General features: G+C 48.4%; 1 protein-coding gene across 4 annotated transcripts in view; it reads right to left on the bottom strand.

Moving 5' to 3' along the window:
• LOC107224376 (protein jim lovell) overlaps positions 1–24,501 on the bottom strand; it is a 123,246-nt gene that overhangs the window by 14,124 nt on the left and 84,621 nt on the right. Inside the window, exon 1 of one of the 4 annotated variants that reach the window (XM_046739538.1) lies at positions 10,623–10,687. The exons of the other annotated variants lie outside the window; for them this stretch is intronic. The gene's annotated coding sequence lies outside the window, so the exon portion shown is untranslated. Of the gene's footprint in view, positions 1–10,622; positions 10,688–24,501 lie in introns of those variants that run through there. 4 annotated transcript variants of the gene reach the window in all.

Below are 24,501 nucleotides of genomic sequence, written 5' to 3'. Positions count from 1 at the left end.
GTGAAGAGTGAAGCCCGCCTATGGATGTATTTTTTAATTATTGATTTTAATGACGAGGGGGGCAGCTGCCAACGCCATCTTGGATGCTGGGCGGAGTAAGACGCGTCCCTTCTCTCTCGTCTCTTTCTCTCCTTCTCTCTTTCTACCTCTCTCGTTAACTCTCCGCACACTCTCGCCTCTTCTTTCACTCCGGATGCACGAGGTCTCTCTCTCTCTCTCTCTCTCTCTCTCTCTCTCTCTCTCTCTCTATCTCTCTCTCTCTCTCTCACTTTCTCTCTTTCTCTCTCGTTCATTCCCTCGCTCTTTATTCCCCTTCCAAACGAGTCCTCACCCTCTTCCTCTCTTACGCCGAGAGATAGACAGATGATAATTAAGAAAGCGACGCGACGAACCACCGAGCGTCGCGACGCCGTTGCTTCGAGGATCCTGCCTTCTTTCATGCTACACCTCCGTTTGCTAACGCGACTGTGAGGTTTTTCCTTCAAGTTCACCTGCGTACAACTCTTAACATTCGATAAACAACTTAGTTTCACCCGCCGATCTTCCAACAGATATGATATTCAAATAAGGGAGGCAAATCATTTCGTTGTGTCAGAATCTTCACTCCGATATACCTATACACCGCACGATTTCAACTAAACTTCTGACCAATTACCGATCCGGGAACTGCGACGCTGGCGCCCATTAGGCGAAGGAAGAGGAGCCCCAGCACCGCCAAAAGAGAAACTGAAAAGGAAGGAAAAGGGTCCCCGGCTCGAAATGAACAAAAAAGAAATAGTTGAGCCGCAGTAGCTGTCTTGGGTAGCAAATGTAAGGACCGGATGGTCGCGGAGACCGTACAGTATTTCGGAATTCTTGTCTTAGAGACCGTACGCTCGGTGCAAATCGCCTTTCCAACACATCCCTCGTCAAACGAGTGACGCGATCCTCAACTTACAAAATTCCAAGCAGCGCAAATGTTGTAAAATTGTATAGCATACCCCTGTTGAATGTGCAGCCTGCACAACGGAACATGTGAAACACAAGTACAGCGCATACCTGCAGTCAGAGGGTCACTTAAAGAAGAAGTACATACATAGAAATTTTACGAGCTCAGAGTGTCCCGAATTTTAATTTATACCTGAGCGAGCTGTGGGTATAAACGTATGGTTACTTTTGCAGGGGAGGAAACCTTGACGTCGGTGTAATTTGTGCGAGGTGGGGGTCGGCTCGCCCTGCGAACAATACATCGTCTTTCCGTAGTTTTGTCTTCCTTTGGCAAGTTTCGGGAATATCGCCCAGGTAGGTATGCGTGCCCGTACAGTTAGCCCCAGCGGGGTGCCTGCCTGCACGTAGGTGTACATACAGGTATAATATCCTGCTCGTGCATGGGTCACGCGGTGTATTTGTTCGGTCAGCACTGCCAACTCCTTGAAAGTCCTTTGGCGTAGCGAAGGAATTAATTACGATAGGCGAATGCGGAGGGTAGAACCCGACGAACCCCCGTTGGGAGAGCGAAGCAAACCGAGAGGAAGAGAGAGGGTGGAGTGTGGGAGCGAGAGAGAGGGAGAGGGTTAGCTATACCGTCCATTTCCACGTGCGTGCGTAACTCGGGTCGGTATGTGAGAACAGGCGACGCACTTTTTACCTGAAATCCTTAAACACGAACTTTCGGCGTCGGTGATGATCTTTCGAAACCGAGTTAAGCCTTGCGCGAAAGAAAGACTGAGAGGTAAAAAATTGTGCGTAGGTATATCTTGTAGGCGACACAGTCGGTGGACGGTGAAACACAACGCGGGTCGATTTTTATAGGGCGATGAAAATTATTGGCTCAAAGAGTGCCGCGGGTGAGGAGGTCGAACAAGTTTAATCCTCAAACCGCGTTAGAAATCGATCGACACTTCGGGGTGATTTCCCTCTGGCAATGATCTGCAGCAGTTCAGGTTGTACCTGAATAATATACCTTATATTACAATATTACACGTATAATTATAACACCGCCAGAGGTGTGACGCTGTCGGTTTAATCACCGGAGCCTGGATAACGGAGCGCGATAAATTTACTAAAAATTTTACGGTTATATTGCGCAGATGAGCGATCACTTTGACCACTGGCGGAAATCGCGTCGTTTCAGTCGGTTTTTGCGGATCGAATAAGGTATACATATAATACGCGGGATGAATGCACCGGGAACGAGGGTTTCATCGATACACCGATTACGGCATCCGCCAAAACGCGATCATTCGAATCGCAATTAATTTTCTTCGTAATAAAATTCACCCCTTGCTCGAAGCGGAGTCGAGTGAACTCGTTCTTTCCGCCTGCAACAACCGTTCGCGGAGTCCGAGATATTCGAGGGAACGACGAGGCTTCGAGAGTCCCCGAGTCGTCATCTCCGGATGCAATCATCCCGAAGGACTCCTCGATACTTTCCGGGGGCTCGCCGCGAGGCCCCGCGGAACCCTGTCGAGAATTAATTAGCATCGTTCTCCGCGGGGGGCATCAACGCGGTCGACGCCGCTTAGGTCGGTGCTGAGTCACCTGGAAGCGATGGAACTGGAGTCCTCCTTACACTTCTGTGTGCCACGGGGCCCAGCATCCACCTCCGTTGGTCGTGTGAACTCGCATCAACCACCGTCAAAGAACTCCTAATCGTGTTTGATGTACGTGCACCAGGTGTGCCGGAGGCCGGAATCGCCGTTCTGGCTTTTTACGATTGAGACGTCGGGAAAATATGTAATTTACTTATCGAAGTAAGACCGAATTAAGAGCGTCGTTAGGCACGGCCCTACGGTTCCGACGCTCATCAGCCGTCCATTCCCAGAATCTCAATACGAGCGATTTCGGATTTCGGTCAGGAACGCTCTCATTTAGTCCCCGCTAAATTTGCATTTCTCCAAAAGGGCTTCCTTCGACCGAGTATATAAGACCTGGGAACCCGTATACTCGGCGAGATCTCGCCAGAAAGCGGACTTTGCGTTGAACCTGTATCCTTGAAACAAGAGCGCCGATCTGATGCGTGCGGAAATCAGCGCGCAGCTGACTTCAATCTCCATACTTTTACTCCGGTCTCCGGTTTCATTTTTGTTTTAGTGTGTTTTTGTTCAATTTCATTTCCCTGAACAATTATGTCAATACCATTCGAGTTTCGAGATGTTCGTTACTTTTGTTCAGTTGCCGTTGAACGTGAATGTAATAATAACTGAAAATCATAAAATTGACAATACAGCGAATTTTTAAACGAATCGAAGAAACGATTTGGAAATTTTGTAATCCCTACTTCCCGAAATTTCCTTATTCAGGAATTTGTGGAGACTCCTATACCACGGCTTATAATATGACAGCGACACTTGACAGCGACGATCACACATAATTAATAAATCATGAGCAAAATTACCTGGGACCTGATAAGTAAAAAAGGCTAATACGTTCCTCGAAAATTATCGGATACAGCTGATAGCGTGTGCCAGTTTAAAAAAAATATCGCTCAAAACCGTAATCACGTGTGATAAAAAATCGTTCGCTGCAAGGTATGTGAAAAGCTAATGTAGCGGCAAAGCTCCGGAGATCGGAAACCGCTGCATCCTCTCCCGATGAAACGGACCGAATCGCTGATCTGCAGATGATGCGTTGTTTCCAATTCCCACAGGACGGAGGAACGTCATAGACACTGGACGAGGTGAAGATCAAGTCAGTCTCGCTGCGTCCTCTCGTCTCGATCTTTTCTATTCTTGGCAAAGTTTTCCTTCTCTGTCTTTCTCTCACTTTCCCTCCCCCCATCACTCTTTTCCGTTCTTTCTTTCCTCTACCGCTTATCCTGGCAAAAAGAAGCGGGAGGAAGAGGGGAAGGGTGGGGGGGGGGGGGGGGGGTGTCGGCGGTGGATTGAGAGCCGGGGGAAGAAATAAAACGAAATCAGATCAGAGCAGAATCCGCGTGGGCCGGCAATTACTGACGGCCGGCCACGATCGCGTCACTCGGTCCTTCGCTCGTCCCGTTCATCCTGCAGGAATATCCCTGCCGGGATAGCCAGCCGTGACATCCGCGTGTGTGACGGCGATATACGAAAACCTTGAGGCTTGATCGGACGTGTTCCGTAGGCGGGCCGCATTTGTCCGTGGCAACTGATCCGGCTGATATCTCTTCCCAGGATTCGACTCCCGCAGCTTTCCCCTATTTTCTTCGTCTTTTCTTTACCTTTTTTTCTTCTTGTTCTTCTTCTTCTTCTTATTCTCCGAGGTACAGCAAGAACCACGGAAGAAATGACCAGACTCTATCAGCGAGGGATGCCGAGGGCCGCTTGACGTGGCTTTCTCACTCTGATGAACCCCCCGTAGTCGAGTCATGCAAGGACCCACCAGGTCCTACCTGAATCGGCAAATGCATGCAGTAAAATAAATTCTTCGCGACGGTGGAAATTTACACGGCAATCGTCGCAATATAAGTATTCTTACAGGAAATTTATGAGGCCCTGATATGTCATATATACCTACTCTGGTCGTATAATCGGGAAGAAATTTCTACTTTTTTCTTCCGAAAACAAGATCACTTACAACTATTTACCGTTGTGAAATACAGCGAGTCTTAGACGATACGTCACCGTTCGAATGAAAAAAAGAAAATCATGCGAGATCCCGATTCTAATACTGGCAAATATACTGCTCGACGATCAGATGGTCCTAGCCGGATGGGATGTAACAGACGGTAAGATTTTAATGCCGAGTATTCATAGCTATAAGCGTCGATCTAGTCTGACATGGCGTGGGGCTATTCGCCTATCGCGAAGGCGTGATCTAAGTTTTCTTATTTAATTATCTCAACGAGATGACTTAATGAGATGCCCGGAGCCGATACAGCGCCCGCAGAGGTGCGAGAAACCGTTCTACGGAGGCTGGAGCACGCGTTCCTTATCGTTCTCGCCTTCGGAATTATTTCTCGTCGCATGCGGTAATAAATCGTATACATATTATACCTATACAGTAGAACGTGAATGTCCGTTTCAGACCGACTGCTCTCTCGATACAGTGAAAAATTGCTCTCGACTCGGGAGGCCTGAATACTCTCAGCCGGCGGTTTAGAATATTCAAAAATTGCGAACCGAACGAATTGCACGGTGAAAATTTTTCCTCGTTAATGATTACTTTCCAGAAAGTTTGTCTGGAGCCGGTGGTGTCAAGACTTGAAGTTTTCTGTTAGATAAATAAAGTTGAATTAACCTGCCAAAAAGGATGCGATACCTCGGTTTACAATTTTGATTATATTTGTTTTTGCAAAATATCTCGCTTTGATCCTAATGTTCCTTCTTTCAGTTTGGATATACATTGTGTTCATTTTCTATCACAGACAGTTTTTTATACCTGCTCGATGTGTGAATGGATTCAGGAAAAAAAAAATGTGAAACCAATTGAGATGAAATTGGGATGGAAAGTCAAATGTTTGACGCAAAAATACAGCGTAAGACTTTGCCAACAACCCCGACTTTCCAATATACATATTATACCTTGTGATATCGGAAAAAAGCAGGCCATAATCAAAATTAATTTACTTGTATATCGCGTGCCTAATGCCAAAAGGGCGTACTACAGCAGTTAGATAGGGATCCATGCCAAAAGGGCGTATAAAAAAATTTTTTTTTGCCATTCGACTTAAAATCACTCGAAACGTAAAGATCTGCAAAAAAAAATTTTTAGATGTACTAACGCCAAAAGGGCGTATCTCAAGATACACGCCCTTTTGGCTTTAGGAAATTGCCGGCCTAAAGCCAAAAGGGCGTATAAAAAAAATCAAGATTTTTCAAAATTTTGAATAAAAATTGCATATTATTGAGTAAGGAATAAATTAGAAATTATTATCAAAAAAATAATACGCCCTTTTGGCTTTATAACTTGAGATATACGCCCTTTTGGCTTTGAAAATTTTTTTTTCATTTTTAGGCTTAGAATATATTGACAAAACGATTGGCACAAAAAAAAAAATTATACGCCCTTTTGGTTTTGAAAAGCCAAAAGGGCGTACAATTTTTAAACGCCCTTTTGGCATTAGTCACGCGATATAGTTTGTATCCGCTGCACGATAATTAGTTAGAGAACTTAAATTTGTGGAAGCTATAAGTATGCGTCTTGTTTGGTCAAATTCACTCTCTTTTATTCTCAGCAACAGCGTGATCCGAAACTCCCCAGAATCTGTAGTAGTTCCCATATTTTACGATTAAAAATTTGTAATCCATCCGTTTGGTTAGGAATAATAATTGTCGTAATTCAAGTGGACGCGATCTCGGTGTCGTCATAGAGCACACCTCGTTACAATAATTCCAACCTATACAGAGTTGGGCAATCGTATCGTTGAATAACCGGCGGATAGTCGGTAACGATCATTGAATTAGCATTTGACTCGTCTGAAATTATGCCGAGCTGGCCAGGACCTCCGGCGCACGACTTTTTCCCTCGTAGGACAAGAGAGGTGGATGACGATTTGAAACGGTGACCGAAATATCGATACAGCTTGGAGCTGTTGTGTGCAATTAACCAGCATCCTCGAAACGCTTCGGCTTGCGTAATTCTAAATGCGGAAACGGCGTCCAACGAGCGTTTAAACGTGAAGCGTCCTGCAACGTAAGAACCCTGCGAGCTGCACGTGAAAGACACAACTCCGGTGGTAAAAGAAAGTTGGCAGCGACAGCGAATCGTTGGCGATAATTATGGATCGGGCTGGAGATGTGGGTACCTGCGTAAGTAAAGCAAGCAAGCAAGCAAGCAAGCAAGCAGGCAAGTAAGCGCGGGGATGAACGAGTGCGAGAGGGACAGTGGGCGGAGGCGGGGGCGGGGGAGGGGGAGGGTTGGGTGAGAAAAGAGAGACGGAGTGATCGAGAGCTCGACGAGAGGGGTGCCCGAGGGAGGGATGAGACAAAGAGTGCGAGAGAGAGTGAGAGGGGCGACGGGGGGGGGGGGGGGGGGGGGGTGAGAGGGAGAGGGAGAGGACCTCGGAGCGCGCAATAAGAAGGACGAAGAAGAACGTGGAAGGAACGCGTCACGTTTTCTTAAAACACGTCGCCTCTCCGCTTCCTCCGACCCCAGCCCCTTCACCCCCTCACCACGGGCCGCGCAGCTTCGCGTTGATGAGTCGAGGCAAGCAAGAAGATGTGGAGAGGAAACGAGGGTTCCGCCTTGCGGGGGTTGAGGGTGGAGAAGGGGGTGGAATTAATGCACGCACCGGGCCACGCACCGGAACGCCGCGAACCCCTTACGCCAGTCAGCCTACTTCGTTATACGACAAGTATAAGAGCAGAGCACAGAGAGTTTTATTGATCGCCTGGCAAAAACTCAGGAACCCTCATTTCGTGCTACGTGCCCCCCCTCCCCCCTACCTCCCCCCGCACCCTTCCGCCCTTCCGCCCTTCCACCCCGTCCGACCCCCCCGGCGAAAGAAGTGGGCTGCCACTGCCGCTGCCTCTGATAATCTTTTACACTTAAGACAGCAACCCTTTCCCTTTCTGGCTCCCCTACCCTCGGAAGTGTCTTCTTCCTCCGCGGGAGGCCAACCAAACTGGATGGAAGGGGGCGCGAGGCGATCGAGGTTCGGGGCTCAACGAACATCCCGGTACTTCCGTGGACCCGGGTCTGATCTCCCTGAAATATCGCAATCACTTCCACCCATCTGTAAATCCTTTTTCATTCTCATCACAATATTCAACCTCTCGTTGCACTTCTCTGTAGATTTGCCTATCAAGATTTTATTCTAGCTGGACTTTCCACTTTCGACCATGCGATTTATGACTCGATTAATCATTTCTGGATTGAGTAAGCCGATTTCATTGTTCCCGATGTCGACCCTTTGATACGATGATGTTCCGTTAAAAAGTAACTGACCTTATTGTTAGATCGACTGACCGAACACTGTTATCACCACTGTCAACCAGATGTGCAAGTTCCATTGTAAGCGAACTTTTTTTTACTTTCATGATCCACGTGGATTAGAATCAGCTACTGCGATTCAGCTACTGGGAAAGTGGGAAAGGGCTGGGAAATCTTCGTGGTAATTTGAACGTAAAAATAGAATAAACTTGGCCGCAGTAGAATCAGTTAGTTAAGATGAGTCCAATGAGTCGAGTAATGTAATTATCAAAATTTAATCATCTTCTTCGTTCTTCCGCGGTGTTGTCACGTCCCTCTTCCTCGGTGTCCAAGAAAGTTGACTGTCCCTTAATTTAGTACCGTAATAAATATACTTTCCTAGTTGAGTTTCCGTTCAATCCTTCAGGTTATTCAGGCGACCGTAGAGTTACCAGCAGGAATATCATTATATCTGTTGCCGTCATGGACTGCTTTTTAGTTTTCCTTCACTCAAATCCAGAGCTCGCAACGAGAACAAGTTTTCACGACAATAGGTCGAAACTCGAATATGATACGAATTACAAGTATGGTTCAGTGAAAACTGCACAGTTTTACAAATTGTGCAAGGTGAGTGTGACGAGTCGGCAACCAATCGGAAGGTCGAGGCTGCAGGTAAAAAGGTGGGGAAATCTCTCGTGTGTTGACGCGACGGGGTTTCTTTTTCCCGCGCGCCGTTCGGAGTTTTTCCCTCTTTTTTCACCAACTAGGGAGGACTTTCGTCTATTGTTTCACGGACCTTTCATTTCGAGCGGAGGTACGTGCGGATCCGGGAAATATATACCGCGAAGACACGGGTGGAAATTTGTTCGTATGATTCGAGCGGCCGGACTCAGAAATGGATGAAGAAAAAATCTCGGAGGAAGCAATTGACGTGGCGGTTTCGGGGGTGAGCGAGCTCCGAGCCAGCCCCCCCATTATTCCATTAGCTCCTCAGAAATGTTGTAGATTTTGGTAAATTACGGGAATTGGAATATGCGAATGATACGCGATGAATATGAAAAAGCGCAAGACAGGGTTGACTAAGTCTCTTCCCCTCGGCTTGGCTACCGGCTGTTCCACTTCGACGAATCAATTGTTCTCTCCACTTCCCCTTCTCATTCCCATTCCCCCCGAACTCCCTCCTGCATCGTTCATGCATCGTTGTACATCACGTCAGGATGCAAATAATAAAAACAACAAATTCATTTCGGTTCGCAAATTTCGACCGCCCGCGGATCCGCGCAGAACCTCGACACGTATATGTGTAAGTCCCTTTACGACAAGCTTATACAACTTCTTTCGTCACGCTGCACCGGCTCGTTATTGAGCTTTCGATAAATTCAGAAATTCTTACAAGCTGATCAAGGATCTAGGTGTAGGTATAAGATAGATACATATCTTGGAAAGCTGCGCACGCTTCATCCGTCTATGGAATTTGAAAAAGGTTGAATTTTCCGCGTCCCAAGTTTTGGAAAAAAATTTGAGCAAAGTGTCGAGTATCTGCCAGAAAGCTTTTGTACGAGTCAGGAAAAACGGATTGGCGGGTTGACAGAGCTTTTTAAAAACGCATTCCTCCAACGTTCCGCTCCCAAGAGCCCCGACCGATTTAGAAGAAACTCGATACCTACCCCACCCATGAATTAGCTCAGTATAGGAGCCCGTCCAGCAAACTTCGTTGGAATATTACAGTATCACCGTTCGCTGTACGCGTGAAATAAAAAAGACGCATTATTATTGTGCGAATAGATGTGATTGAGACGAACACGAGACGTGAAAAACGCGACGGCTTGACGCGTGGTATACACATTGTCCCGGGCTACTCTTGGTCTCCTTCGTTGTATCGGAGTAATAATAATAACAAAACAACAACAACAACAACAATTAGAATAGCGGTACACAATCATAGTAATGGCCGTAGGAAGGAACGGCTAGACGTTCACCGGTGACGAGAGGACGAGACCGAGGACAAGGAGAGTCCGTCGCGTAGGTCCCGCTCGGCGGGCTCTGGAATATTCTAATAAGCAAAATTTTCGCTTTTGTATTTAAGAAAAGGGAAAGAAGTGCTGGTGCTGTGCTCCGTGAGCTTCAAGCCTGCGTGCAGGGGTTGGGGGTCTTATTGTCTCAGAAGGGTGGCTGCTGGCGGCCGGAGGGGCCGGGGGCGGGGGTTTGAAGAGAGGCGGGAAAAGAGAGAAGGAGGAAACGCGGGGCCGCGAAGGAATGAGAAGAGGAGCCGAAGAAAGAGAAAAGGAGTCGCGGGCGGTCGAGGGAGGTTGGCGAGTGGGTGGCTGGGGGCGAGGGGTGGTAAGACGCTGCATGAAGGGTTGGAAATGTAGATAGAATTTCTTCATTTCGCGTCCCCTCTCGCCCTCTCGCGCTCTCCGCGGCCCCGGCGTCGCCTCCTCTCGCTCGCTCGCTCGCCTTCCGCCTCACCCCGCTCATTTCCCCATCCCCGCCATTCTTTCTCTTAAGACTCCGCGGCAGAGGAATCGTTAAAATCTGGCCGCCCCCCTTCCTGAACTCGGCTCCCGGCCGACGTCGCCCCAACCCTTGAACGCCGCTCACTCACTACTTACTTTCTCGCGCGCGAGGGGGGCGGCGGGGCCGGAGGAACACCCCCAACCCCACCCACCACCCGGGCCCCGGGGGTGGCAATCACCCATTAATCAAGGGGATGCGTGCACAGCCTTTGTACACGCCTTTTCAAACTCGATTGCTCGCGGGAGAGAGACAGAGAGAGAAAGAGACAGGGAGGACTTCGAAATACATCATACGCTCACCTTGTACAACGTTTATACGTGTGTGGTCCACCCTCTTATTCCTTCCTTCCTTCCGCTTCTTTTCCTTTTTTATCACATTCTCGGCATCCACCGTTCTCAGCGTCTGCTTTCAGGCAACGTTTCTTCTACTCTCCGGTCGCATAAAGTTTCTTTACCGCTCTTGCGATTCCTCGGTTCACAGTTTCCGATTAACTATAATCGTGCCAAGTATTGGCCGGTGATCGGCTTGCTGCAAAGTCGAGGGAAACAGACGTGAAGGAAGAAGATAGAGTGATAAGGTGGGAATATTTGAGACACGACAAAAACTTGAGCGGTCAAACGCGCTGGTGAACGGATCGACAGCTTGCCGTTACAGCGCATAGTTACAGCAAATTATTCTAATTTTCAGTCTCGTATCAATTTAGCTTCTTCGTGTAAGAATGAAAAAAAAAAACAAGTCGCGAGATCCCGATTGTCGATGAATAATGCATAATAAACCCGGCCAATTAATGCTGATCAATGCTTCCTATCGAGGCAATTAGGCCTCCCATACAAGTGTTGCCGAGCAGGTATAATTATACAAACCACGGTTTACAACTCAGTGTTATGCCATGCACGAGAATGACATCGTGTAAATAATGCCACGTCATTTTCTCCGGCTACCTGTACCTTCGAAGTGTACTACGAAGACTGTCTATACCCGCGTTGCACAACCATCGAGTTATAATTTTTCATTTACGAGAAGTCGTTCTTTGATAATTCAACCCCCCCTCACAACGTCGAGGGGTTGGAAAAAAATGTGCAAGGGCGCGAAGCGCGGTAACGCGGGAGATGAAACGAACTGTATACACATGCGACGTTAGAACCGGGGCGTTGGTATTCCAACGGACTCACCCTCGTCGCTGCGTGAAAAATATGTAAAGTATTGATTGCGTTTTATAATTACTTGGGAGCCGGGCCGCGTCTTAGCTCCCTTGCCCCAGAGGAAGGGGGACGCGTGTGCGTGTGTGCGCCCGTGTGCGTCCGTGCGTGCGTCTGGCGATGCTGCGTATGGAGCAGCGAGGGTGGGACGAAGACGGGGATAACCGAGCCGGTCGAGAGGGAGTAGGACAAGGGCGAGGACGAGGGTGAGGGTGACGCCGAAGAGAGGGTTCGGAGGAAAGTCCGGGGTGATGGAAAAAGGAAGAGGACGGAGGAAGAAGATGAAGAAGAAGAGAAGGAGGAGGCAGATAACCGGGGAAATACGTGTGTCTACATCGCTTCGGATCAGCCGAAAACCGTACGAGTGCAACGTACAAAGTATTTCTAATTTCTCTTACCGAACCGCGTAATTTTTCGAAAAAATAAAATATTGGAAAAAATGTGACGACTAAATTTTCAACAAAAAATTTCTGCGACAACGGATTCTTGTTCACTTCGATATTTACATATATCATAACGTGACCTGGTATGAGAGTTGTAATTGTTACGGGAAAGAAACATCGTTTCAGACTTCATTTCGTAAGATGTACATCCTTACGAGAAAATATCGGTACACCTAATATTGAAAAGGTCGTACGACGAATCGTCGTTGAAAAAGATTTGCAAGAACGAATGCATGGTAATCATTATTTTGTACGTTTATTCTCTTTCGCTGGTTCGACGGCTTTCCGAAATCCAGAATCACGCTCGCCAGACAAGCGATCAATGATTATATCGATCCGGGATATTGCCATCGAGCAAAAGCGAATCCTCATACCTAAATGAGTCGCGCCAATGTGAAGCTTTGATTATACGCCACGATGATGCTTCAACTATCAATCTCAGCTACGAGAGAGCGCGTAGAAACAATGCGATATTGCCGCACACGCGTATATTTCATCGCATCCGCATATCCAGTAAAATAGTCTAAGAAATTGAAGCTTGATTACGTATTCCAGTAAATCAATTGACCGCTGGTATTTTCTTTCCGTGAAAATTCTTTGTACCGCGTATACAACTGCGGCAATGTTTTTTTTTGTTTGCTTTTTTTTTTACCCCTTTTTCTCCATCTACAACTGAACTTGTATCTCAACTTTTGCTCCCGTAGCGCTGGCGCGTGGTATACTCTAGGATGTGTCAGCGTCTCCTAACACTTATCACAACGTCGTGCTAACGTGACTTTTAGTTTCGCATCAACCCACCACTTCGCTGCTGAACCGTTAAAAAGTACGCAAACAGTTTGTCGCGCTATGCAGTCTATCCACAAGCAGTTTTCAATATTTATGCATTGTTCAATTATTGTCTTTGATATGCCGTTGCGGTTGAATTCATTACACAAATAGGATAAGATTGCATTGGTATGATTATTATATTTACGACCATGAACGCGGTCAATCGAATACATCGTTCAAAGCTCACGAATGGGTACGAAAAAGCATTGAAATGTAACCGATAAAGGGGGAAGAAAAAAATTAAATGCTGAAAAGCAAAAAAAATAGAGTGCATGAAACGGTAAAAGGAAGAGAAAAAATGTTTCTTAATTATAATAATAACCGGGGGAAGCATTAAGGCGGAGCTGGTGAATCCGCTAAGTCAAAAGCAGGGGCGGCAGAGGATCGGGCGGAAGGGGGGGGGGGGGGGGTGGGGGGGAGGGTATCAACTCGAGCATTTCCCGAATATACGATTTGTGCTTATACATTTGCGTAAGTCTCGCTTTCATCGCACATTATTATGCACACGTATTTGTTAAATAGTGCTGTTCCAAAAAACGAAAGGATCCGTGAAAAAATAATTCATACTCAATTATTTTTTTTCTTATTCATACAAACCAAAGGACGGTTCCAGGTATTTTTAAATGTTTCAAACCATAGTGCTGTGCTCAGTTATAAGACACTATCCAGACCCGATCCACGATATGCATACGGCATAAACGTAACCCATGCACGAAAGACAAATGAGTCTTATACCCCTTCGGGGAGGGTCGCGGGGGTGCAGGGGGCTTTGCGGGCGCAGATACGGCAGACACGATGCGGAGGTGCACAAAAGCACGCGACACATGCAGCGCAGCCACGTGCGCACACATTTGTGTATATAAATTATACACACAGGCCTAATCTCGCGGAAAATTACATTTAAAACGAGCGAGCGACGATGAAAATTGAGAAAAATAATGGTGACGACCGCTGATCGATCAGATCGAAAAGGCGTATTATTTTCGTTTCAAATTTGCCAAATATCGGGTACAACTCGCACAGGGCACGTACAGTCGAGCGGATATACATGTATAAGAGAAGTTTTTTGCAATCAGCGGCACGCATGTGACGTGTACATGTAGGTACGTAGGTAGGTACAAGATACGAGTAACGCAGCGTCGACGGGATATCCTAACTCTCGGATATCGTACACACCTACGTACGTAAATACATAGAACCGGCGTTTATACATACACCTAAGGGAAGCGGCAGCTCCGATCGTGCCGTGCGGGGACGATTGACGCATACGCGGAGAGACGGGATACGTGCAGGATGCAAACACACGGCGCTGGCGCGGCAATCACACGAACTCGCACACACGCCCCCGAAACGTGTATACGTATGCGCGTGTATGCGCATGTACGCTAAGTGTGTGTCCGGGTGTTAGGAAGAGGCGAGGGGACGGAGGAGGACGGGCAAAGACACACGGACTCACACAAGCGCGGGGGGTGGGCGCCTCGAAAACACACGTAAGGGTTTTCTCCGTTTCTTACGAAGGTACGGATGGCGGGGGTGGGGGTGGTGGGGTTTGCCGAGGGGGCGGAGGCGGGGAGTGAGAGATGGGGTGGCCCGCCGCGCCGGTGGCGAGAGGGGTAGAGAAAGCGCTCTCTGCCTAGAAGTTGCGCCCAGCATTTTAATCGATTTCATTTGCGCGCATGTGAGGGTGAGCCGTGTTATACCCGAGAGTGAGAAGGATCGAGAAAACCGAGGGGCCAAGGGACCCGAGATAAAGAGAGTTGGGTAGAGAGTGGAAAAGAGAGCCACCCCGCGAATCGCGAGGAAGAGAAAGACAGTAGGAAGCAGGGAACGACGGTGTATAAAGCTTTCTTTGTTTTGCTTTGCTTACGTCATTAGGGGATGAGGGGGGTAACAGGGAAGGGGGTGATGGGGGTCTCGCCCGAGGGCGTGGTTCTTATACACGTACATACGTCTACCCGCGGAAGTATATCGATGTGCACCATATGTACGCGATACATCCCCCCACATATGACACATCCAAAGTGCAAAAGAGTTCGCGTGAAACGCGGCGATCCAGCGTAAAGGTGACGGAGGTCGGTAGTCCGCGCGACAGGTTGGCACGAAAATTGTCCGCTATCCGAGTCACCTGCGGCTTGCACGAAACGAGCTGACTCGCGTCTGCGGACGATGAGGGGCCGCGTCGTGTCCTCCGATTTCCCCTCCGTTTCGCTCTTTGGTATAATGATAAACGATAATTTAGGTACGATTAAGGAGTCCCAGAGGTAATATTTTGGTCGTCTCCACGGCTCGCGCGGTCAATTAACTAATCGGGGGAGATCGAAAGCGGAATCACGCGCTCTCACGAACGTACGCAGCTGACGAGGCGAGGAGGCGGCAGGGGCGGGGGTTGGAAATGCACGGCTTTTCGGGGGTGCAGAGGTAGACCCGCGCGGCGTACGGCCGACTCGACTCACGGTCGGCCACGTGGTCAGCACACAAAAGAAACGCATCTCTCGCCTGCCGGGAGATTTTATTGGCCGAGGGTGGGGGTGGTGGTCCATCGCGTGGTCAGCTGGTGCGCGGCGCGCGACTCGTGGGTGGGGTGAGCGTCGGCGTCGGGACGGTCAGACCACGTGGCCGCGCACGTGGCTCCTGTCAAACCCAACGTAAATTCGTCGTTCCACCCTCCTCCCTCCCTCGCGAGCGAGCGATAAAATATCCGTAACTCGGACCTGGGGGCGGAGGGGAGTCCGCGGGGTCGGTAAACCGCGTGCGCGCCCCTCGATCATAATCAAGAATTACTGGATTTCGAAAACCGGCGTCGTTCGACGTACGAGAGATCGAGTTTCGTTAATATCGGGTTCTCCGCAGAATCTGATGTAACGCGTGTTGCGTAAAACCGAGACGAGCAATCGGGCCAGGATGCGATCGGCGATATCGACACCCCGAACATGCGCGCTGATCGCGTTTTTCACTGTACCTTGGCGTGTACCTCTATTAGCGATGTTCTAATGCAGAGTCGGCGGAGGGCTGCAGCCGGCTATACGTGACATGTCGTGCAGCGACGGCAGCGTCGGCCCCTTCCACCCCTCGTCGCCCCCGCACCCTTCTCGGCGAGCCCCGCATCCACAGCCACATCGATCCACCTTAATGAGTGGAAAGAATAAGACAGCCACCCCTCCAAACCTCCCCTACCGCCGCGAAGCGTCGTCGTGTATAGCAAAAGAAGGCGGGGGATTCGTTGGGGTGGGATCGCGGTGGTCGGGGGCCGTCGTCGGGGACCATCGTCGAGGGTACGGGGCGGGCGGCGTTGGGAGGCGACGTCGTGAGGTGGTTTGGACCGGGAACGGGAACGGGAATGGGAGCGTAACAGGGGCGGCGGGGTAATGCTCCCGTTGTTTCGCCGCCGAGGGAGCCCCACGCACGTATCCACCACCCCGGCTCCGAGGAATGTTAATTCCAGAAGCTTTAATTCTTACGAATATTTCGCCGGCGTTCACCCGCCGCGCGCTTCGCATCGAAGCGAAAGAGTGGAAGGAGGCTATACGAAGAAGAAGAAGAAGAACGAAGAAGAAGAAGAAGAAGAAGAAGAAGAAGAAGAAGAAGAAGAAGAAGAACCCTCGGCCGGGGGCGAGTGTCCCGTTTTACAAACCCTCCTCTCGCCCCCCTGGCGATAGCGAGGCCCAGATTTCGGGTTCCCGTCATTTCCCGCTCCGATTCCACGACCTCCGCTTGCCTCTACATTTCGAGCGGGTCACCAAGCTCGCGTCTCCCCCCCGACGGAAATCCCCACCCGCGGCATCGTCCGACTTCCCACCCTCCTCGTTCTCAATCGGCGAAAAAGTCTCACTGCAGCGATAGATCCGACCATGGATTGAACCATTAATCTTGAATTAGCATCGGATTAGATGCCGACGACCAATGTCCTTCCAAGCTCACAGCGTCTCTTGCCCGAGCTAAGGTATCTCCTAATGAGATGTGTCTCAGCGATTGGGAATGCATGTCCATGTGGAGTTGGAGGAAAACAAAAAACCACTCTGGCTCATCTCCAACGTCACAGGGACACACGGATAGCACGCTCACTCGCCTCGCACCTCCGTGTATGGCCAATTATTTTTACAAGTGGTTCACGCGTGTACGTTGATTACGATTATCCTGCCTTACACAGCGCGTCACGCTTTGTGAACAACCCGCTCAAGTCCGTTCCCGTTGAGAACGCACCGGTGAATACATGTAACACTTACACTCGGAGAGACACACACTGGCGATGACTCGGTTCGATACTGCTTGGGAAGTTTAATTTTTCAACAACAATATCGTGCCAGGAAAAATCATTTTTCGATGGCACACTTCAGCGACTGGGTACAATACGCGAGTATTTTAGCGAGCACAGCATCGATGTCATCGTAACGTCGAAATTAGAAGCATTGCAAAATTTCGTCCACCCGTCGACTTCCTTGACGAGGTCCAGCAGCGTCTCAATGGGGGCTTTATAATTGTCACACGACAGAAATCTACACCGTGAAACCGATTAGAAACCTAGATCCATATAATTGCTAGCAAAGTGGGAGGTTTTGATAAGTTGCGCTGTTTTCTTCCATTCTGGACTGCCCTCATGCTCCATGTGCAGACTTGGTCACGCAGACTTTGGAACCCTTCCCACAATCCTGCGTAACGTCCCATCCCGTCGATGCTATTTTTATATTTACCGACGTTTCCTCAGCTGCGAACGTGCCACGTTTTATCAAACTCGTTGTTAAGAGTGGAATGACACTGTTTTCAGAATACCAAGACTCCTATGGATATTTACCACGAATATAGATATACTTCCTGCTTGGCAAAACTAAAGAGCATAGAAAATAAGTGACCGAAATATGCGTGATACAGGATTGATTGTTCACAAGAGTGTATTTTTCTTCGGAACATACTCATCGCGATGCTCGAAACGTTTTCAAGGTTGGTTGCCGAGGAAGTTGGAACGAGTACGATACGAAGAAAAGACCGTCCGCAGCATCCTCAACTTTTTGTCACCGACAATCACGATCTACCCTCGGGACTGATTCTTGGCGACGCTCTAATGTTTGGAGCGTAATACTTAAGATGGCCAAATTAGACTCACGGGCATGTAGATTAGTTATTTGTTTATCAACGGAGGCAGATCGCAGGCAACATTGACGTTGAGAAAAATGCATCTGCTACGTGATGCAGGCCGAGCTTCAAATGACCAGGTCTCGAAGATTAGCTCGAAGATAGAATATACAAGTTCTATTGTCGGTTAGAAACTGTGGAGCTGAGACGGCGCGAGATAGCGGCCGAGGGGCAAACTTTTCTTTCCGTGATCTCTTCGTCTCTCGTACAGTTTTTCTGACAACTTAGCAGCGCCGAGGTTTTTGCCATTCACGTCACATCCGGTTGCCGACCACTCCGACAGTACTTAGCAAGCCTGGTACGGGACGAACGCGCGGACGAAGAACGAAGCGAGAACAGGCGGAGCCATGTTTATTCAACTAAATCAAGTAACTCGATCGAGCCTTGAGTTGATTTTGAATTAACGAAATTCAAATCATCAACGCTTCTCGACCAAGTTTGAATAATAATTGACGAGCGATATTTTTCTCAACCTTCCGGAGAAACCAATTGATTATTTCCTCGTCCCTCCTGTGCCCCTCCCAAAATGTTTTCGCATGCAATATAATGAAGACAAAGTTACGCACACACATGCGTATCATTTTTCTCTAATTCGTATCTGACCCTTGGGCAAAATTCTGGAGATATTTCATTAACTTTCAAATAATTCGTAGCCATGTACGTACACATGTACACGCTTTTATGCGCCGCGGTTCCTTGGCGAAGTATCGCCTTCCTTTCCACCAGCCCACATCACCGCCCCTCTGCTCCTCTCGGGTATTAAATTATCGGGACGACTACCCCTCGAGGGTTGGTCCATGTGTTATGTAAGCTTCCCCTAATTCTGGAATAAAAGAATCCAGTATTGAATTATTATTCGTTTTCGAAAGGGGCTGCAGCAGCACCAAATTCCCCTTATACTATTCGATATTATTTCGCGTCGACGATCATCTTTCTCGACTTAATACTTTGTATTAACGGACGAGAGTTTTCGACGCTTCTTTAGTTTTTAATTAAACATTTTTTTTCCATTCGTACCTTATTTCGTGTTCGACGCGTGCGTCCTTATTACCCGAAATGAGGTGTAACTTTTTTTGACAACCCGACAAGCAGCGTGATAGCGGATTTGTCGCGCGTATATAAACTCGAATCGTACTTCGTGGAAAACAAAGTCTGTCAAGCCCATTTACAAGTTTCGTTGCGTAAGTAATGCGAGTGACGCCGTCAGACTCCGGGCATTGTCACAATAATTGTTACGTCGATTCGTGGTACTTCTTCGCATCTAAAATTATATGAATACGTTGAAATTGAAACCGCTGATCGTCCCTGCGCATAGAGGTATGATGGTACAAAGTACCGACGTACGGCCTTATACCGTAGATTTTTCAACGCTGTATGTACAGGGTTATGCTTTTACGGGGCGATAAAAACTGGACGGCTGTTCTTCTTGTAATATTTACGAGCGGGTGGTAATAATCAATTAAGTAATCACATGTTTCCCGATGGTCAGAATGATGCCACTTCTCCTTTTTTACAATCTGCAATGTTTTACCCCTTTTTTTCGTTTCCTCGGCTTCACTCGCGTCTTTTATAACTCGACAAGACAGCATTTCCACACCAAATATACTTTCAAAGGATATTACATGCTCAACAGGGTGAATAATTTCTGGAGTTTCGGAATTATACAATTATGTAGGTTGTAATCAGAGTCCGCGGTTTCTCTCGTTCAGCGAAAGTATTTTAAAACATGTCACTCACAAGGCAGATAATTTTTTCCAAACGGTGTTTCTTGTCGCACCAGGGAAATTATCATAGACCAATTACGTAATTATTCCGCGACAAGCTTGATCACTTGCCGATGATTGATGTTATACTGAAACGAATTTTCGAAAGCCTGAACCTCGAATAACTTGAATTACTTACTATTTAAGACTAATTTTTAGTCTAAGAACCAATCATTCGATAGAACGTTCCGATTAGATCTGTACTGTCTCAATTTTGCGAAATAAACTCTTAACGGCAACTTATTGTCAGATAACTCAAATATAAGGTAGACATATTTCGTTTCACAGGACGTGTGGAGAACGCGCGGTGAACTCGGGGGCAAGAAAAAGGACAAATTTCCATACAGCGAGCGAACGAGGACGATGCGATGGTTTAAGTTAGGTAAAGCGCGTCAAGTTTTACGATCCAGCCTCTAGAATCTATGAAGCCAGGGTTATACGACATCTCGTAAGAGATTTCTCGACGTCGTCGCACAGTTACCGGGGGTATTACAAGGTTGGCAACTCGCGGGAGTATTTTGGCGGGGCATAAATCAAGGAAGTGCATAGTGCAGCGGTTCCAAGAGGGAATATTTACTATCCGCGAAGGAGCGTCTCAATCTGCCACAAGATATCTCGGGGTTATAAACAAACTTACGCCTGTTAGATACCGCATAACCTGCTGCCGTGGAGAAACTTATCGCAATAAAGGACAGGCCGGCTGCAGCCGAGCGCATCGAGCCTAGCCCAGGCCGCATCGCTCTGATCCAACGTCACTCGAGACGATAAATTCACCGGGGGAATAAAGTAGATCTCGACTAATTGTGGGAGATGCACGACCCGGCTCGCTCGCCTCCTTCGGGCCCGTCGTGCCCCGTGGTGCCCCTCCGTGTTCTCCGGGGCCCCGGTTACATCTCTACACAAGCCTGCCGCGAGCTTACGTCGGGGATCGGGTTATGCACACCGTAGGGAACCACCGCCGTCGATGCCCTCGCGCTCAGCTTCGACCACGCCGCGGATCGGCATCGGCTTATAGCGACGGCTACGAGCCGACCTCGCGGATCCAGGAGCAACTGGATCCGCGAATTTCCTACGGAGAGTGAACTCGCCGTGCGGTCTTTGGACGGAAACGACGCCCGGCTCGGCGCCGGGCGAAAACGAAACTCTCGCGGAGGACGGGGAGTCGAAAATCGCGGCGGAGGATTCTCGACGATTTGAACGAGTCCTGGCGAGGATCGAGGCAACCGTAGCGCCGGTTCGCGAGTCTGCGAAAGATCGCGCGCGAGCCGAGAGATCAACCAGGATCGTGCGACCCGGACCCCTCGACCTGTGCTTTGCCTCGACGCCCCCCGATCCCCGGAGGAGGTGGAGAGATGTGATCCACGCCCGTGATGCAACGCCGCGGATTGTCTCGCTCCGCGAGCACCGAGTGAAATTGTAATATCGGTGCCCGCGAGTTTACGTATTACGTTAGATTTCTGCACGGCCCGCTCGGCGGTGGAATTCGGCACGATTATGTATACAACAGAAAGGTTCGAACATTTGCATCGGTGTTACAATCGTCTGCAGGAGGCTTGAAGCATCAACTTTCGACCCCTTGAATTGACGGGCGCCGCGCCGCGCCGGCAGTTAAGCAGGTGATTTTATTAATAAGATGAGGATTTTGTATAAAGGTATATTCGGGAGGAAATATGGTCACCGTAGTCGCGGCGGAGAGTTGTTGAGGTTCTTAAATAAATAAAAAAGTAATTTCTGAGTGCCGCGCGGGTATGAGAGACGCCGCTGCAGGTAGGCCTGTGTTAGTCGTCTCACCTACAGAGGCGCAATTCGCAAAGCAACTGAGATCGTATTAGTAGAAAATGCCCGGAGGATTCTTCGGTAGGGTCGACGCAGCAATTAGGGGGTTCCCACCTTTAGCCTCGTGACGTCAGGTGTGGGGAGTAAAACGAGGGGGAAGGGGTGGTTAGGGAAGTTTGCTTCTGCCCCGCGAATTGCGTTAATATCGCAAATAAAATCGCCCGAGCAATTGGAGCGCGGGGAAGAGTGAGAGCGAGAGAGCAGGACAGAGAGAGAAAGAGAGAGAGGGAGGGAGAGTAGGAAGGAAGGAAGGAAGGAAGGACGGAAGGAAGGAAGGAGAAAAAATAGTCGCCCGGAAGCCCGCTGAAGGCTCGACGTCGTTCATCTAGGCTTACCTCGGGTTGGACGACTAGAGCCAAGATGGCGGCGTGTTTACTTCGTTAAGCAGTTAATTACTCTTAGCCCAGGCAGAAAGAGGAAAGGGGGGGCGGCGGGGGTTACGAGTCGCGAGATGCGGAAGGCGGGGGGGGAGGGCCAGATGTAGAAAACGTCGGAGAGACGTGGCTGAGTGGTCTGGCGGCGCTGCAAATCCGATCGAGCCTCCGTGAATATATTTACTTATCTATTTACCCTGCCTCGGGGTAATAAGCTGACGGTAAAATAAGAAGATCCCGACCCCCGCCACCGGCGCTATATACGATTTATTTCCGTTAATTTGAAAGAGCTCGCTACGATGGTTGGAATTCACACACCTGCCTTCGACGTCGCGAGGCTAAAACAGTGTGCATTCGCTCGGTTCTGTGCAGGGGGGTTCGATTTTTCTTCCGGTCTAAAAAAAAAAAAAAAACAAAATGTCGACCCTCGATTAATCCTTCGCGTTTTAATCCGAGGTAATTACACACATTATACACGGTATAACTGCACAAGAATCGGTAGAACGACTAAATTGCATCTATAAGCGTTGCAAACCCCGTTGCTGCTGCTGAAATCGTGAAAGTTTAGTGTAATAAAAGTAAAAAAAAAAAATAAAAAAACCGAATGAAATGATATTAAACAAAAATAAGTAGAAAAATAAATAATAAATAAAAGGCAACTTGAGTCAAGTGGCGCGGCAAATTGCGTCAGCTTTATTTTTCGAGAAGAACCAAGTGCGCCTTCTACTACCGTCCAAGACGCAGCGCATACATCTCTATGTATGCATGTACTCTGATATCACGAGAATCTCTGCCCACGTTCCCTCGGTCCAAGCCACGAAAGCTGCTGGAGAATCAACGACACGTGAAGAGTCACCCCTTCCCCGCAGTCGGAACTTTTTTGCCGGGTTTCTCCTCCTCCTCCACCTCCGTTCCTACCTTCTCATCCTCCTCCTCCTTCTACTACTCCTCTTCGTTTCAACGCAAACCCCGCGGTAAAGAAAAAAAGTAACTAAAATGGAAAAATTATTTAATCCACTTGCACCGCGAGTCGACGATCAACCTCTCGCTCCCTGCTGCTCCGCGTTATTGAGATTCACCTCGCGGTGAAAGTGAAATGGATTATAGACCCGGTGCAGAGATTTCGTGAATAGAAGCATCTAGGTACCCAACCATCAAGGCTACTTCTTCAAAGGAGCCACTTTCATGGTATAATAGCTGTGGATACGAAAAGGCTAATTACTGTGTGAACTTTTACCAATTTTTGGATGCGTTTGACTTCCCTATCCTCGTTTATCCTCCATCTTTCCGCTGAATCGACAGCTAGATTTCGTATAATGAACCGAAGTTACGAAAACGGAATGAATGAAATTTTGCAACCATCAGAGAAATTCACTCATTACTTACGACTCGCGGACTCAAACGGGTGCGTTTTTTTTTTTCCTATACTTCGTCAACGTAATCCAACATTAATTTTTCATTTGCTCAATACACTCTGAGCCAATTTTTATTTTCTTCGTCGTCGATATCGAGTACTTACGTTCCTTATTCGTGAAAATATCGACGGAAAGTGCTGCTTTGTGCGAAAGACGTATGACCGGAACAAACGGGAAAGTACTGGAACCACAGAGCGAGAAACAAGAATGCAGACAACCTTCAGAATTCTTCCAATTAGCTTATAGCCGGATTTGTACGCGGGTGCACGGTTACATGGAAACGACGTTGAGACCCTTGTGCAGGATATGCGGCTAGGATTCGCAGACTTTGAATCCGAGAATCCGTGTGGGGGGTCGCGGGGGTAAAGAGTCGGGGGGTTGAGAGGCTGAAGATGAAGCGAAGAAAACCGGGCCGCTGGCTAGCTAGGTACTCCTAGCTTCCATCAGCGGAGTAATTAATTTTTAATGTACTTTGCCTGCTTATTTCTTTCGTATTATGATTTTTTGCCAGGAGGCGCACGCGCGGGATGAGATAGGCGCCGGTTATGAATTTCTAATGGGATTCCGACGGAGATCTCCCAAAGATTAGCGGGCTTGTGCTGCACCGAGGGCGATGCAACCTGAGTAAAAGTGTATACCTTGCATGTCTAAGACCCCGGCTCAGCAACGCCGCGGAAAGAAGAGAGCCCGACTCTTCGGCGACGAGACGTACCTCGCGTAGATTCGCAGATACGCCTCGCTGTCGCGAGCGGACAGAGCCAAAGGAAAAAAAAAGTAAAAAGAAAAAAGTAACACCCTCGAGCTTTTTACGGACTCGAGGGTATTCGCTCGGCGAAACGAAACGAACGTACGCTTGTATGACCACGTGACGTACACGTGACGATCTCATTCGCGTCTGCCCTTCGTCGAGGAGACGCGTGTGCGAATATCACATTTATCCGCGGAGGCGAAGTTATTACGTAGGTGGGACGCGAAATTTAAGCGAGACTTTGCGGGTTTCTACGTGATTTAAAATTTGTTGCCAACAGTTTTTCAGTCCGAATTTTCGCGTAATTTTTATCCCTGCAACGATTGTCTACCTCGAGACAGGTCGCAGGTGATAGGTGTATAAAAATGATGTAATAGTATATTGTGTAACAATGATGCAAAAAACGGCGAATATCGCAAATACGCGAGGTGTCAAGACCGTTGCT

Source organism: Neodiprion lecontei, chromosome 1 (assembly GCF_021901455.1).
Source record: "Neodiprion lecontei isolate iyNeoLeco1 chromosome 1, iyNeoLeco1.1, whole genome shotgun sequence".
NCBI classification, from domain to species: Eukaryota; Metazoa; Arthropoda; class Insecta; order Hymenoptera; family Diprionidae; genus Neodiprion; species Neodiprion lecontei.
This window is presented reverse-complemented; position numbering and strand designations above follow the sequence as displayed.